The 14,404-nt window shown below is 43.8% G+C and overlaps 1 protein-coding gene across 1 annotated transcript in view; it reads right to left on the reverse strand.

Moving 5' to 3' along the window:
* The window catches only part of LOC146801921 (matrix metalloproteinase-20-like), a 115,123-nt gene that overhangs the window by 33,217 nt on the left and 67,502 nt on the right, over positions 1 to 14,404 (reverse strand). The window lies entirely within an intron of this gene.

The raw sequence follows: 14,404 nt of genomic DNA on the forward strand, positions 1-14,404 counted from the left end.
CTAATGCTGGGGCTAATCTTATCTTTGTTGTTGAGGCGGATGCTGACCACTGCTTCAAGATTTCCTATTCTTGGGTTTCCTTTACTGCAGTGGATGGAAATGATAATTTGTTTCACAAATATACTGCCTACACGATTCCTCTGGACTTTCGACCTTATGAATTAATTGAGGTTCCATTGACAGCTTGGCAGCACACAATATGGTTTAATGATGCCTTTCCTTACCCTGTTTCTAGGGTCCGTTTAGGCCCCTTATCAGTAGATAGGGCCACATCGCCCATTTTGACTGGGTATACACCACATCCAAATTACCTTAATGTTCCCATAGCAGAGCTACATCAATCACATACATCTTTAATATACATACATAGAGCTGTAATACAGTTTATGTCGCACAACATTCAGGTGGCACAGCCTGGAGTTGCTGCGCCGTCACCGGTGCACGGTGGTCTGGTAATAAGTCCCATCATGATTAATTCTGTGAAGGGTAAACGTCCTCAGAATAAAGATGATCTCCCTTATTGGCTAGCCGATAAATTTGAGCAACTCAAAGCTGTCTTTCCACATACCGATCCTGTGGAGAAACACAGGATTCTGACCATTAGTCTCCCAAAGCTTTTGCTCCAGAGTTGGCTGATTGTACCACTTGGGGTAAAGTGTTTGCAGTGGTTTATTCACTGTGTTTTGGCACCCCCTCCATGATCGTTCTACCGTCCGTCCTTAAAAAAGTTCAGGATGAACATGGGACAGAGGCTGGCCTTGAGTTGGGGATGAGATTGGTGGGGGTGTTTGATATTGTTTGCGATATGATCTTGTCTAGTGTAAAAGGGAAGGCAGTTAGCTAACAGGTGAGTCAGCTCTAGGAGGCTGTTGCTGACGCGAATTGCTGAAGATTATTGCCAAAGCACATAAGACCTTAGGTCGCAACAATCTGGGTATTAAGGCTTTTATACAAACTCAACAAAAGACCCAACCTGAAAAAGATGGGCATCCAGTCTTTCCTAAAAAGAACTAGAATAAGAATCAGTGGCAGCAACAACAGAAGCAAGGTTCGCATGCTGGTTCACCAACACCTGAAGCTTCTGAGAGTAGATATGATTTGCGTGACCGCAGTAAAATTAAGACACCTGAGAGGTTTCAGGTTCCTGATCAGCGCTTTCCTCATTCTTTGCAGGACACATCGGATTCTCAAATCAGTGGTGGTGAGCGCCAGGATCGTAGACAAGGCGAGATCGCTCAGCAGAGACGAGATCCGCCACGCCAGTTTGACGTGAAAATCAAACCAGAGGAACTAGCTCTTTTCAGGCCCCTGTATCAAAAGAAGAAAGTTGCTGCTGTAACAGCAAAGTATGCCTCAGACGGCGAGAACCCGTCTCCTCGATTGGACATGGGCAGTGACACTCCTCGACAGTGCGGCGGAAGTTACAATAGTGCGGGAGGCCCTCTATCATTGTCTGGAGGTGAGAGCAACTGACACTTTCACAGTGGAAACAGCAGATACACAAGTTGCACCCCGGATAGGTTTTATGAAAACGTCCTCAAAATTGAAGGTGATATACAGCGTACAATTGATGTGTTTTTTTGGGAAAACCTTAAATCTTCCCATGACTTTTTATTGGCAGAGGCAAATTGTCCTCCACCATTTGTTCCGGCTTCTTCCCAAGGGGAGAACTTGATACTTCCGAGTTTTTCCCGTTACGTCTCTGAAGAGTCTAAACAAGCTTACGCATCGGAGTGCGCATTAGCACTGGCTCCGGCCGTGTATCGTAATCACGTAGGCTGGGATAGAGATTCGCCAGCACATGAGATTCTTTTAAGACCTATGTGTAGTAGTGGCGGGACCGACAGGACACACTGTAGTGGGTTGGGTTAAGTGGTTTATTAGATATACCACAAGGGGGTGAAACAAAGAAGAAAGGCAATCAGGTCCATTAAGTCTCTCCAGGGACTTGGCTGTAGGTGACCGGTCTCCCTTTTCTTCAGGAAGTGTCCCTTCTTCCAGGATGTCCCAGGGGTCTCAGGTTTGAAAAAAAAAAAACAAATAAAGGGAAAAAGAATCAAAGAAACAGGGTTTTAGAAAATGGGTCACTATGTCAGGCTTTCTTAAAAGAGTGCCACCTTCACCAGGCAAAGAGGGGTGTCTGTGCAGTGTGATAGGCAGTGGCTATCACACTGATCATTAGGGTGTTATCCCTTTCTGTTCACCCTCCGCTACCACATGTGCTTCTGTGTGTGCAATCCTCCCCCGATACACCTCTTCAAGTGCCACTACTGCCCAGTGCCCCACCAGCTCAGCCAGAAGCCCCGGAAGGTTTTCGGTACTTGCCTTGAACCACGACCCATCTCCTGGGTCGTGGTGATGGGTCGTGGCATGGGCGGCAAGGGTGCTCGTCTCCTCCGTTGATGTCTAGAGGCTGCGTCCGTATAGACACGGTCGTCTGTCTCTGTTCTCCTCTGCCCTGTCATCCTCGGATTTTGCCGTCTTCCCCTCTCGTGTTCCGCTGTCTGTCTCCGCCAGTCTTTCGTCCCTCGCCGTCTCGCTCCCGTCATCCTTCTCCACTTCCTGGTCCTTACGTCTGCTGGAAGGGCCCTCCCAGGGGAGGAGCGACCCTTTCAAGTCCGGCTCAGCAAGAGCTGGAACGTTCTCTGTCAGTTGGATGCGGCCCAGCTGCCCGCCATGTTGAAATCTCGCATCTCCTTACACTATGCCACAGCCTCAACCCCGATATCCCATCAGACGTGAGACTAAAGCTTCCGTTTGTGACATTTTGTCTCATTTGGAATATCAGGGTGTGATTGAACCCTGTATATCACCAATTAATAATCCTCCTTTTCCAATATCGAAACTGGATGGTTCGTATCGTATTGTATTGGATTATTGCAATTTGAATAGTCATATTTGTACATTTGCTGTACAGAACACACACAGTTCAGTGTTATTGAATAACATTGTTAGTAAAAAATATAAAACAACACTGGACATATCCAATGGATATTATAGTCAATATCTGGCTTCAGAGAACCATGACTTGGCCGCATTTACCGCAGTCGGCAATCAGAAAAGATTTACGTGTCTGCCTATGAGCTATAAGAACAGTCCAGGGGCTTTTGCGTCGCATATTATGTCTCTTTTACACAACATTGACCCTGATGCGTTTTCATAAGTGGATGACATTTATTTGACTGATGACGAATTGGTCCCGCATCTCGTCCGTGTGGACCGCATCATCCTCTCTTTTGCAGACATGGGCTACAAATTAAATTTTGCCAAGTCACACATCGCTTGTTTGGTGGTGGTCTTTTTGGGCTATGAGCTCAATAATGAAGGTCGGGGGTTGGCCCCCCACTTTCTGGGGAAGTGTGCACAATTGCAGCCCCCGTCTACGTAGAAAAAATTACAGTCTTTGCTGGATTTTTTACATTTAGGGAGAACTAAAATTCCTGATTATGCCCAGCGTATCAAACTGCTTTATGCGTTAAAATAAACCCACTTTTTCTACTGCAAGCTGGATCTGGAACATGCCTCTATTCTTCAGTCTTTGCAGTCTGATCTCCTTGCGACTAACTTCTTGTTAATGTGTGATAATCCCACAAACTTGGTCATAAGAATTGTGCCAGGGACAGTAGGTTTCACATATTTAACATTCAATGAAGGTGACACAGTACCTATTGCTTATAAATCAAACTTGTACACATCTGCTGAAATGCGCTTTTCCAATGTTGAGAAGATATTGACGGCTGTCCAGATGGTGATTTTGAAGGAACGCTCTCTGGCACAGGGATAACGCATTCTTATTGTCTCGCCTATACCTGCTTTAGAAGCAGTGACTAAGGCAAGTGCACCGAATTTTAAAGCTTTGCATCCTCGTTGGATACAATGGGATAGTTTGCTGACATCTATGGATGTCATGTTTATTTATGATCCCTCATTACAGACACAGGAGTTTCTACAATACAAACATGTTCATCCTCCTCCATTGTCTTTGCTTCCTTTAGATCAGTACCAATGTATTATCTATACGGACGGATCTGCACAGCCAGCCGTCAAGCCCAAACATGCTTATTCAGCAGCTTGCTTATAGTAGCAGGCTCAATTGTAGATGGTGTATTTAAGTCTTCCATAGTCCATACTCTGGTGCTTGGAGACTGTACAGCTCAATTGGCAGAGCGGCGTGCTTTGGTTTCGGCTCTAGAATTTGCTAACCCTGCTGTGAACACTCTTATTGTGTGCGATTCTTACTACTGTGTGCAGGCTTTCAATGATAACTTGTTCTTTTGGTCTCAGAACGACTATTGAGACTCTAAAGGTAGCACAATCAAGCATAAAATGCTTTGGGTTCAAGTGGCAGAGCTTAAAGATAAGTTGCCTCTTGTGCATTGTTATTCAAACTCTTGCCCATCAGCGTGTGGGAGCACATGCTGTTGGTAATTGTTTGGCTGATCAGGCAGCCAAATCTTAAGTACCACATGTTCAGTTGCAGCAGTTACTAGGTCCATGACTAAGATTGATAATGATATTCTGGTGGCGATAGCTGCTACTAAGGAAGGAACTGTTTTTCCACAAGGTTTCCCTTCCAAGTATTCTTATCATTTGTCACTAGAGCAAGTCCCTTTTGCTACAATACCATCCGTTGGGGATCAGCTGATTCCCAACGAGGCCCACAGACTTCCTTTGATCATAGCCGCTCATGATGGCATGGCATCTGCACATGCCAGAGTTTTTGCATCTGTTTCTATCTTACAGCAAAGTTATTGGTGGCGTGGTTTATATAGACAAACCCATAATTATGTACTTTCTCGTGACATTTGTCAGCAGATTAAACCATCTACGGTTACACTTCCACCAAACACACCTTTACATTTCAAATCAATGGTTTGGCTGTATTTATCTTGATCACTGCGGACTGTTGACTTCTGATACTGCATATAAACATATTTTAGTTGCTGTTGATTCATGCGCTAGATTCCTGTGAACTTGGCCACAACGCAGTGCTGACGCTCGAAATATCATTAGAGATTTGCGTTTCTTTGTCGGGACTTTTGCCTGTGGCACCTTCCATTCTGATCAAGGTCCTGTGTTTGCCTCTGAGGCGTACAAGGACGCAATTAGGTATTTGGGGGTGCTGGTGCAGTTTTTGTCTCCATACAGGCCTGAGGGCAATTCTATAGTGGAGTGAATGAACCGTGACTTAAAGCAATCTTTGACAGCTAGAGTCTTAGGTACTGGCAGGAACTGGTTGACTCATTTGTATGGGGTTCAACGTGCACTTAATAATCTCCTTAGAAGATCTCTGGGTGGGCGAACCCCATTCGAAATGCTCTTAAAATGTGGCATTAAAATGTTTGTGCCACACCTTGATGGTCTAGACGTTGTGGCAGCTGCCCCAATGTTTGACGTTCATAGCCATTCAACTAAGTTACAGGAACTAAAAAATACCCGTGACACCCTGTCTAAGGATCATTCACCTTCTTCCACGGAGGATGCGCTGCTGATTCTTATTGCAGGCTGGCTTCCGAAAGTTGGTGATCTAGTACGAGAACAGCTGGAGAACAAAAAAAAATGTAGTCCCTCTTATCGTGCCCCATTCCCAGTTCTTGAACTGAAGGGTACTCGTACAGTGATTTTGCCTCCTTTGCCTGGCCTCAAGGAAAACAGATTTATTTCTATTGACAATGTCAAGCTACACCATATGGCAGATTCTGGATAGTGTGACTCCCAATATTCCAACCCATCCTATTTCATTGAATCCGATGGTTTCAACTTCATTGAATGGTGCCCGCGTTTTGGAGGCGGAGATGGAAACTTCTATTGACTTTTTCCATGTTGTACCTAATTTTCCTCCAATGCAGACACAACTATGCTTATCCTGCTAACGATGTCCAAATTGACGTGCCTGAAAGTCCTGTACCTCATCAATCTGATGCTGCATAGCCTCCATTAATGAGCTTGGGTGCTAGCGGTTATTACATGGACCATACAAGCTTTTCACATGATTCTTCTTCGTCCTTATCTGTGGCAACTCCACCGACACACATCAGTCTTTTCATCTCCTGGTTCAAAAAGACTTACCTGGACCCTCCTTGGACATACATCTGGCTGGTACGCATACTGATTTTCCTTTTTATGTGGATTGGGTTCATGACAGTGTTCTTCCTGCTCATCAATGGTCATTATTTGCCAGAACGGTCTGCTGGGAAGTTGGTTGATGGAATTCTGGCTCCCCATACATCGTCCCATATCATGAAACGTGATCAAGCCCTCGTGAACATTTCGACTTTCCCTGTTGCTGATGGCAGAGTTTGGGATAAAGTTGCATTTGATATCCATGGTCCGACGGAGGTCCTGAATGTTCCATACGTGTTCCGCGTTTTAATAGGAGATGTGGTTACACAGGACATACTATCATACGACTGGGATGTTGAAGACATTCACTCATTATTTTTGGATTTAAAATATTATGCTGCTTTCCATACCGAAGATTTGTATTTGAATCCTGCCAATTATGCAGATTTATTTTGCTACCAACATTATGGCCACCATTTCTTGCATAAAGCAAACACATTTCAACCAATTTTCAATTTTATGCAGTGGGAACATTGTCCAACTCCTTTACAGGGGAGTTCTAAATCTCTGAGAAGTAAGTTCACGTATATCTCAGATGACAATCCGTGCAATCCAGAGTGCTATTTTTATCGCTTAAAATTGCTAATACAACCTAAATTCATATTGTCGCATACTAAATTGATTTATTCTAATTCCTTTAGGACTGATTTGGCCTTACAGGGTTACGAGCACTGGAAAGACACCATAGATTTAAAGTCCATTTTGGGGTACAAAAGAATGGCAGGTTCAGGGTCCGGAAGCTCTTCATTGGGTATGTCCCATTCCAACTCAAATGTTGTTTTTAAATGCAACAGTGCAGCAGACTACTTGTTTTGTTTTTGGCTACAGCCAAAAATAGTAATTCCCTTCCATTCCTTCATTAGCTGAGTATGATAACTGGTGTAGGAACACTAATCGTATTGCTTGCCATGTATAAAAATGGTACTATAAATGTTTCTGATATTGATCCCCAGGGATGGTTGATGTGGCCAACAAGTTCCATTGCATGTCGAATGCGTTTTCTAAATATGAGTTCCGGTTTTAGGCAAGGTTGACCAGATCCATGTTACCCTCATTCTCATTCAGTCACCACATATTCTGTGGGCAAATTGTGTCAACAATTGTTAGGACACTCCACCCTGTCCTCAGTGACACAACACCTGTCACATGTCAGGTGACATCGATTTGTCAGGTTTTATCTTAGGTCCCAAATCACCTAGATCTAAATGATTTATTTATGAGGCATATAATGAATTGTGGAAACTATCACAAATGGAGACAGTGTTTCACCTACGACAAATTCACAAAGCAAATTTGTAAAAAGTACTTTCAGCGGTAGATAATAGCATTAATACATTGGATAATATTGCTTCCTCAGTTATTGATATTGTACAGAATGATGTATCTGTGTTGTATCATGGTCAAAATCAATTGAGCTATGTAATGCAATTTGCGTGGACGTTGCAGATGTTCAAAATGGGTAAAGTTCCATGGGATTATTTGGATGCTTCTGCACTGTTTTTGCCATTTAATTTAACTGATAAACAGAAGTTTATGTCCATGAAGACTCAACTTCCACGCTGTTACATATAGAACAATTAGAACAGTTGCCTTTCTCTGTAGCAGAAACTGATTCAGCTGTGTGGTTAATACATGGCAAAATTGATCTTCCATTTTTGCTATTTCAGTTCACATTTTGCATGAAACACTTCCCGGTTGGCTGCTTTGAACCCCTGGGAAGTGTTTTTATTCATGAATTGTGGTCCTTGTCTTTCACCTACAGATGTCAGTGCACAGAGAAGGAGGTGTTCCTAACAGGGGAGGAGTGTGATTCCATAGTAGGACATTCCTTAGTATACAAACATGTCAAATTGCACGGCGCTTGTAACGTTTTGGCCCCTAATCTGGCTTGTTTTCTAAAAATAATGCCCGTCCCGGCTATTTCTCCCATGCTCACGTTGCTTTCAAATGGAAGTTATCTTATTTTGAATAACCACGACTGCAGTGGCTTACGGCATAGCATCCTGTATATAGTAACAGTTTTGCAACGTGTGACTTGTTGCAGCAATGTCCTTTTTCCACCCCCACATGGGGTTGTAGATAGTTCACTTTGGCCTTCCATTCCTACTTTGAAACAGATTTCAATAAACTAAGCAGATTCAAAGAGCTGTTGTTTCAACAAAAAGTGGCTCTCACATCAGCGCGAGAGACCTTCAAATTGCAAGTGGCGAGAACTGCAAGTGAGATACACTCACTACTGAACAGCAATCTCCCATTCCAGTTTGGAGAACTAATACACAAAATATTTAATAAGTCTGACACAGAAGGCCTTGCTCATTTTTTTAAACTTGTGGTATCTGGCCGTGTGTCCTCTTTTCAGATGATTCTTTGGAGTAATACTGGCATTTAACCATTCTATTTTTTCGAGCACGTTCTGATGATTTCCATTGATCCTCGCGCTGGCAGGTAGTGTGCTGGTACTTCTGCTCCAGTTACGCAATGGCTGCCCATCTTGTGGTACTGCACAGACCTGGCCAATTGCAACTGTATCGTAACTGAATGCAACAACTTTTTGAATGCTTGCCATTGGCAACGCTTGGCGTAAGTTATGGACTTAGTTTTCACTTCGCCTACTTCACTTGCGTGCAACCTGTGTTCTATTGCCGACGGTGCAGTTTCCATTGGGACTTGGATTTATGCCTCTCCAATGTGTCCGGCGCTGACCTAGATTATACTCTTTTGATGGGTCCATTACTCGCCCATGACAAGGCCTGTTCTGGGGATGGTCGTTTTATGCGTACCGCTGCACTTGGAGTGTTGGCTTAGTGGAAGACCTGTGAGGCGGCACAGCGCCTCTTGCAATGAAGTTTCATCGAGTATCACGCAAGTTGCCCGGATATGCTCTTGGAAGCATCGGAGCATGAGGAGGACATGTGTTCCTTCGATCTCCTCAACAGAATGGTATCCCTCTTTGCTATGAATGACAGGAATGACCTTTTAGAACGAATTGCAATCACAAGAGGAACTCCACAGAGTGTGGAGGGGGGAACGGGAGGCGCGGGGTTCTAGGAGCTAGCAGCCTCCATTACTGAATATTAACCACAGAAAGCTGCTCCTAGAGTAGTGTGACCCTACTACAGTTGTAGAACTGACGGACTGGCCTCACACACCACCTGGTGTCATGCTTCATCATCGGCCAGTCCTCGCCCTCCAAAACCTTCGTTTGATGGAGGGCGGGCATACACCTGGAGACAGGGATGCACTTCTAAACTAAAGAGTGGGGGCCCGTGGGGTGGAACGTGAGGTTAAAAATCATTATAGTTATCAGAATTTTTTTTTAATGTGACCAATAACTCTATGATGCTAAAAACAAAAGGACGGTGGGTGGGGTATTTAGTGTCCCCTAGCCGTCTTGTGCAAGGTCGACATGTTTCTGCCTAGTTGGCCCGAGCGGGTCCAGGGCATTCATCAGGACCTAGAGTTACAAACTGGGGCTCCGTTCTTACCAACAGGTAGCAAGAGAGTACCACTGCGCGGGTGTGGCGGGGGCCACACTCCACTTCCTAATTGGCTTCCAGCTGTCAAGCCTATAGGGAGGAGTGTACAATCAAATGTATAAAAACTGTAGAAAAAGGGTCAAGACACGAAAACATTAAAGAACATAAATGGAAAGATACACGCATGCGTAAATTCCTTAAAGTGAGTGACTAATCACGTGACATGTGCCACTCTATGTGAGTACACAAACATATCGAGAGTCAAAAGTGCTCTCGTAAGGCTTACCCTAGTTGAAATAACTACTTGCCACATGGGGGGAAGGGAGGAGACACTCCTGTTCAATCTAAAGGGAGAGAAGGAAAATGAAGTAGTCAACAGACTATAAGTACCCGGAGTATGGACCCTTGCAAGCTTGCACGCAAGAAAAGACCACGATCATTCATACTGTAACCCACCAGAGGGGTTAGGTTACGAGACAGTAAGAGTATGAATGCTAGTTTTTCGTAACCTAACCCCTCTGGTGGGTTACAGTATGAATGATCGTGGTCTTTTCTTGCGTTTCACCTAATAAATTAGACATGTGGACCATAATGTTAACCATGCACAGCACTAGAGCATGCCTAGAGTATAGAAGAGAAATATAGGAAAACAGTGTCAAAAGGAGAATAGGAGATATTAAAGATACAAAATAATTTGTAGAAGAGGTAAAGAAACAAGAAGTATATGGTGGTATATGGTGGTGGATTAAAGAGGCATGAGTGGCAATCAAGACTAGGTAGCTTTGATATTTGGAATCCAGAGGCTCCTATGAAGTATATGGGCTTCTCTACTTATGTTTTTGCCAGTTAAACTCTTCCTACATGAGAATGATAAATAGAGGATTGGAGGCCTGGGTTGTTCTGGGTGAAGGTTCAAGTGAGTGAGGATGGTCTACAACTTTCATCAGGGGCACAGCAGGAAGAGGCATTGGGGAGGCATTGAGGAGGAACGTCATCAGAAAACAGTTTGTGTGATTTGATATGTAAGCGAAGTAGTGGTCAGTAAGTAGAAGAGTACTATGGCAGTATGAGGATAGTTAGGGTGATTGTGAGAAATTGGGTTGTTGGTTGAGTGGGGTGAAAACCCTGCTCAAGCAACAGCCACAATTGCTGTCAGGGTGAACCACAATAGTCACTAAATTAACCTGTGCTTTACCCTCTTGTAGCCTGGCACAAAAGCAGTCTGGCTTAACATAGAGGCCATGTAAAATGTACAAACAGCAACAAAGTGTAAACACAACACAAGAAAAATCCCACCCCAATTTAAAAACATAGAGTACATGTTATTAAATTATTTGACACCAAAATGACAATAATCCAATTAGTAGGACTGGAGTTATGAATGTTTAAAGCGTAAGGTGAAATCTAGCACCTAAAAGATCAAAGTGCAACTGTGTACATTTACTCTCGAAAGACTGGGACAAATTAAAAAAATATGTCAGACAGCGATGGATCGCAGGTTGGCTTGGGCAAGGTTGGTGCATACCTTCAGACTTAGAAGACATTTTGTGGAAAAACTTCTGAGGAGGTAAAGATCAGTGGGGCAAGCCTGCAGGAGGTGTAAGAGAAGGAGTCGTCATCGTCAGGCAGCCGCTGGATGAAGTCGCAGCAAAGATTTCTACATTTGGACTTTGTCTCTTTTTTACAAGTCAGAAATCTCCATCTGGATGAAGCTGAAGGCTTTAGCCAATGACGGCTCAATGAGGCCAGATACTCCTTCTTGGAGGTGCTGCTGAACAGAATTTTCTGCTGGGAGAAGAACGTAGCAGGAGCTGCTGCGAAGTCAGGCCGACGGGGGATACACCTCTGGTGGATCTACGAGCTGGTAGGTCCTGGTCTCCTCTCGGTTCTCAGAGCGCTTTTTAGCCAAAACATTTATAAGCCCCAAGTTATACATTTTGGGTATTTTTAGCATCACTTCCAAAGGTCCAGGACTGGAGAGGCACCACTTGGAGGAGCAGGTCTCATTCAGGCTGAGTCCAGGGGCATGTTCAAGATGGTTGGAGCCTTCTCTGTCCCTGACGCTCTAATCAGACTAGCTAACTAGCCCTTTTTTTTGTTGCAGTTTTTATACAGCACAAACTTGACCAAAGGTACTGGAGTGCTTTACATGCACATCAGTTATATTACACAATAACACATTCATTTTGGTAGGCATGGGGAGATTAAGTGATTGGCCCAGAATCACAAGATCTTGAGCCCACACCAAGACTCAAACCTGGTTCCTCAGGTCCAAATTCGGCAGCTCTGGCTGCCACACGCTCTCACTTGGAATAATTCTGGCAGTCCAGGGATCAAGCAGTGGAATGGGGCTAAAGCAGCAGGGCGGGACTCTGAGGGTTCAAGGAAGGCTTCAGGTAGAAGAACAGTGTGCAGCAAAGCAGTCTTCTGAAGTAAACAGCAGGCCACAGCAGCAGGCGGTTTTCTGAGAATCCTTCCGCAGGTCCAGAAAGGGAACTGAAGAGTGGGTCTGAGGGTCCTATTTTTATACCTGGTGTCTTGTTTGAAGTAGGGCATGTTTCTAGAAATTCCCTTTGAAGTGCTTGCAATTTTATGCCTCCCCTGACCTGGCTCTAGCCTGGTTGCAGGTGCAATGGGCTAATGTGAATTTCTTCCTAAGTAGGGAGAGCACAGCCTATTGACTTGCAAGTGGGGCTGTCATGGCTATTGGCTGCGGCTCTAGGGGCGCCTCCACACAGCGCAGTTTGTGCAAACACTCTCATGCATGCTCACTTTGTGGCAAAATGCACTGCGCCTTCCCCTTGGCACCATATTGGTGGTTTTGTACTGAACCTTGTCACAGACACTTGAGACTTTAAATGTTATGTATGGATGGAAGGAATGTTATGTGCCTGTTATTGTATGAATATCCCATGCTCCAACAATGAATATGCCCATATATCTCATGCGCTATGATCATGATTATTTATGCCCATATATTTAAAAAAAACACTGTTTTCCTTTACGTTTGCCTTTTATTAAAAAAAAAAACATTGTTCTTTTCTCCTACAATACTGCCTAGTTCTCCGTACCGGTAAATTTGGGCCACGCCCTCTCCCAGGACATACTGCAGCATGGGATCCATCTTGGGCAGGTCCCTTCTATAGAAAGGGACCGCGCCCTTTTGCTTGCGCTCGTTATTCTCTCCAGTTTTCCCGCTGTCAGAGCATCATGGCGGCTTAGCTAAATAATCTTCAGCTTATCAGCACAAGGGTTTTCTGGACGACGGTACAGAGAATGCTTGGCAAATGGAAGGGCAGATGCTCTGCAGAGTTGTGGTAAGAGCATTTCTTCCATTTCTTTGGGATCTCGATTGGATTGTGATCTATGAGTGCTTCATGGATAATTTTTGTGAAAAGAATATGTGCACAAGAGTTATGATCATGAGGTGGTTCTAGATAATTTTTGGAACTATTGACAATTACTGATTCCTACAGAAACCATTAACCCTTAAATGGTTTCGAGGTAATTTTTTAGAACTATTGCTAATCATTTAGAGAACATTTGCTCTTGACAGTTCATCTCTTGTATAACGTTGCGAGGCAGGTCCCGCATAAAAACCACATCTCGTAATTTTATTGAACAAGCTGACATAGCTCTAAAGGAATAAGACTGCTGGTGGGTATAAGTACTTTCATTCTTTAAACCTACTAAGATATAGTTGAATATTCCAGCTGTATGCAGAACCATTGATGTTTCTCATATATTCTATTGTAGAGTTCTCAGTCACACTCTTTCCAGACTAAGCAGTAGGGGAGACACAGGTGAATATGCTAAAATCACTAGTAAAATGTTATCAGTAATTAATAGAAAGTCAGTCTGTTTAACACTCTTTGCAATTTCTATTTACAGATCTCCTTCCCTGCTATTCCTATCCCAGCACCCTTTCCCCCATCTGGCCACTCTAATGTTCTGTGTCATAACGACAATCAGACATGGAGCTGCCTGGAGGTGGACCCTTCTAGCATAGTGCAAGCCCTGAGGAACATCGACACCTGACACCATCCTGCTAGTGATGGCCCATCAAGGCATGCCTAATCCCTCAATTGTGCGGCTGTCTGGGAGGAATAAACAAAGTCAAACTGCCAGCTGCAGCTAGTCATGTGACCCAGGAACTGGCTGCAAGCACAAATTATTTAAGACAGGAAAATGCCAACTTTCTACAAGTGGCATTTTAAAAAATGTGACTTAAAATATAACTTTACCATTAAAGACTTTTAACAGGACAATTTCTGAGACACCAATTATGACTTTCTTACCTGTTCCCAATCCTAAGTTAGCACTTATTAAATGTAATAAGGTAACTCCATGTTATTCTCTGGGAGAGTTAGACCTCACAGGAGTTTTTTACTGCCAGGAGATGTATTGCTTAAAAGTACATGACCATCCTTTTCAGTTACAATGCACCCTGTTCTATGGACTGCCTAGGGCCTACTTAAGGAGTGGCTTATATGTAAATAAAGGGCAGCTGAAGGCTTGGCAAGGGGGTTACCAAGTCAAATTGGCAGATAGAAACTCCATTCAGGCTGCAACAGCAGACCGGGGACAATTTGCGAGAGGCTGCGTAAGTGTATGGCACAATAAGTGCTGCAAGCCCACTAGTAGCATTTAATTTCCTTGCCCTGGATATATGATATTCCACTTTACTCAGGTGTAAGCCAATTTGACCAGGTTTTGGGGAGTGATCACACACACTTTAGTACTGGTTAGCAGTTGTAAAGTACACATAGTCCTAAGACCTGCAAAAACAAACCCTAAAAAATATG

The sequence above is a fragment of the Triturus cristatus genome, chromosome 8 (genome assembly GCF_964204655.1).
Source record: "Triturus cristatus chromosome 8, aTriCri1.1, whole genome shotgun sequence".
NCBI classification, from domain to species: Eukaryota; Metazoa; Chordata; class Amphibia; order Caudata; family Salamandridae; genus Triturus; species Triturus cristatus.